The following is a 3,207-nucleotide window of genomic DNA, read 5'->3' on the forward strand; positions in this document are numbered from 1 at the left end:
CAATCAAGAAGGCGGAAACAGTGATGAACCGGTGCATGATGATGATGATGATCGTGTGATTCGTCCATGGATAATATGTATGCTGTCAAGCTTCTGTTGGCACCATTGGAGTTGAGAAGTTGAGATTAGCGGCATCATGAGCACTCGTGACACGAGCTTTAAATCGATCATGGCGAACATTATCTCTCGCTTCTCAGCTTCCGCCATTATTTTCACTTGTCTTCTCAACCAGCATCTCTGCTTGCCTTGCAAATCTTTCATCCATAATTCTTTCTTTAAATGCAAACAATAAACACGAAAACCAATTCACATTAGTTTTGTTACTACACAAAATGGCGGTCGGATATGAGATGAGTTCAAATGGTCACCTGTCGAAGTGTACGCGTAATATTATGCAGAAAGTTGAAGTCTCGAGGGTCTTGTAAAGGTGAACGGTTCCATGAAAGACGGCTACGAGCTCTCCACCATGGTTTCTTCTCATCTAAGTCGATGAACGACTTGAAAGTCTTGATGCATTTTTCGATCGTTTGCAACATGTCAGTCACCCTGATCGTTAAGCCTTCGTTCCTTCCTTCGTCAACATTTTCTTCAAGTGTATAAAGTATTTTAAGTTAAAGATAAAACAAGTAGCGGTTCGACAAGTTATTTACAAAGACGAGCACTGCTTAAGACGGGTAAGAAATCTATGGATGTAACTCACATGGTAGTACGAGCTTGTCTAGGTTTGAGTTCAGCTTGTTATGAGCTCTATTTTAATTTGGATTTTAAAATGGCATGTGTTGACCCAAACTAAATTGATTTTTTTTAAATGGTCTGGTAGTCTGCTCTGACCTGAACTCATTTTGTTCAAAACCCGTATTTACTCGCTACCCAAATCCACCTAATACACATACAACTATTTATATATATACACATAAAATAATCTATATATATTTTTTTATCATAACTAAGTAAATGATAATATTTGTCATATAATTATATTACTATTCAATGAAATAAAAATTGTTATATTCATATAAATAAAATTCGTTTATGTTCTAGAGCTTGATCAAACTATAGCTCGGGCTTGTTTAAGATGGACTCGATTTAAATATTAAATGAGTCGATTTTGCATAGCCAACGAGCAACTTCTACATTTCTAACCAATACAGAAAGTAGATGTGACGAAAGTACAAATCAGTTGCTAGTCACTCTATATAGGACCGAATGTTACCCGAAATATGAGGAACTTGAAGTAGGCTGTTGAGAGAAGACCTTTTTCGGTAAATTTCCAATATCTTTTACCCTTTTCGGATCTTTCATCCTCCATAAACCTCTCAAGCAAAATTTTAAACCTTTGAAATTTACTAACCAAAGTACTGCTACATAATGCACCATAGGATGGAGATGTACAAGTGGTACCAGAACAATAACTAGCTATCATACTCTCAAGCTTTCTATATTGATAATAGAGTGCTTCCCATGATAAACATGATTGAGCTACATACACCATCTCAAAGTCACTCTCCAAGCTCTTTACAATTCTTTTTTCATCATACATGTAGTGTTTATTCCTTAGGAATTCATCTACACTGTTATAAATTATCTATTAGTAATCGAATTCGGATAGACAACGAAGATGCATATTCATGAAGGAATGTATTTATTAAATAGACTATCTTCACATGTTGGCGGGTATGTGTTAAGACACGTAAACCCATACCCGAACACAACATGTACGTATATTTGTGGGTTAAGACCCATTTAAACTAAGGTTTTTATTTTTAGCTATTTTACACATGAACACTCTAAAATAAAAAAATTATGTTTAAACTTTAAACCAAAAAAATTACAACAATACTATGTGTATATAATTATCTATTAGTAACTGAATTAGGATAAACAACGAAGATGCATATTCATGAAGGAATGTATTTAGGGTGGTTAAATAGTCCGTCTTCACATGTTGACGGGTATGTGTTAAGACACGTAAACCCATACCCGAACACAACATGTGTATTTGTGGGTTAAGACAAACATGACCCGTTTAAACTAAGGTTTTTTTATTTTTAGCTATTTTACACATGAGCACTCTAAATTAAAAATAATAAAAAAAAGAAAAAATTACAACAGATTTATGTGTATAGAAAAATTATGTTTAAACCAACAAAACTATGTGTATATAAATTATCTATCAGTAACGAATTAGGATAAACCGATAAACAACGAAGATGCATATTCATGATGGAATGCATTGTGGTTAAATAGCCGGCTTCACATGTTGGTGGTTATGTGTTAAGACACGTAAATCCTTACCCAAACACAACATGCGTGTTTGTGGGTTGATACGAACATGACTTATTTAACCTAAGATTTTTTATTTTTAAATATTTTTACATATGAGCACTCAAAGTAAAAGAAAATTACAACAAAACTAACGTGTATAGAAAATTATGTTTGACATAAAATAACCACTTACTTTAAGTTTAAGTCAAGTAATGAAATAAAATATTGGGTCAACTTGTGAATCTTGAACGTTTACCAAACACGAGTGTTCATAGGTTTAACCCAAAACTATCCAAAACCCGTTTATTCCGAATCATGAATTTCATGTTAAATTCATGTCATATCATGTTATGTTATGATTCGTTATACATCGGTGGAGGAATATAATATTATTTTCGACTAGAGAATAGAAAACTCACTCAATCCACATGTTCGCTCTTGGTTGAGAAGATCAAACCACTTCATTCTTTCAGCATACACTTGGTAGAATGAATCCTTTTCTTCTTCCTTGGGTTTAACGGGTGAAGACCCGATGCACAACCTACAAAAAAGAAAAAATACAAGTATCAAAACCTTTTCTATTTACAAAGAAAAGCGTAAAGACATTATGAAGTTAAACTTACCTGAGACAACGCTTCTCGAAGAAGCCATTCCTTGGCAACCAGAGCTTCTTGGAGGGCGGCTTGAGCTTGGTTACGGGCGCGTTCGGCTTCACTTTGGTTGAGGTTGGCAAGCAACACTTCTTTAGCCGCAGCCTCTTCAACGCCCTTTAGCTTCCGCTCAGTCTGGTCAAGCACCCCCCTCTGGTCCAGGATCTCTTGAAGCTTCTTCGCGTCTTCCATCGCCAAGGCATCATGAGCCTGTTGGAGCGCCTCTAGTTTAGCTTTAAGTTCCTCATTCTCGAGGCGTAGAGGCTCAGCAACAGCTTCAGCCTTGGTGGCC

At 35.7% G+C, this 3,207-nt stretch overlaps 1 long non-coding RNA gene across 1 annotated transcript; it reads right to left on the reverse strand.

The window, feature by feature from the left end:
- On the reverse strand, positions 1 to 1,678 carry LOC143615399 (uncharacterized). The gene is made up of 3 exons (XR_013150469.1): positions 1,214 to 1,678; positions 369 to 586; positions 1 to 273 (listed from the first exon to the last, which is right to left on the reverse strand). It is a non-coding gene; the product is annotated as an uncharacterized LOC143615399 (long non-coding RNA).
- Positions 1,679 to 3,207: the final 1,529 nt, after the last annotated feature.

This window comes from Bidens hawaiensis, unplaced genomic scaffold (genome assembly GCF_021521415.1).
Source record: "Bidens hawaiensis isolate Kalapana, Puna unplaced genomic scaffold, B.hawaiensis_p1.1 tig00042848_1, whole genome shotgun sequence".
Classification (NCBI taxonomy): Eukaryota; Viridiplantae; Streptophyta; class Magnoliopsida; order Asterales; family Asteraceae; genus Bidens; species Bidens hawaiensis.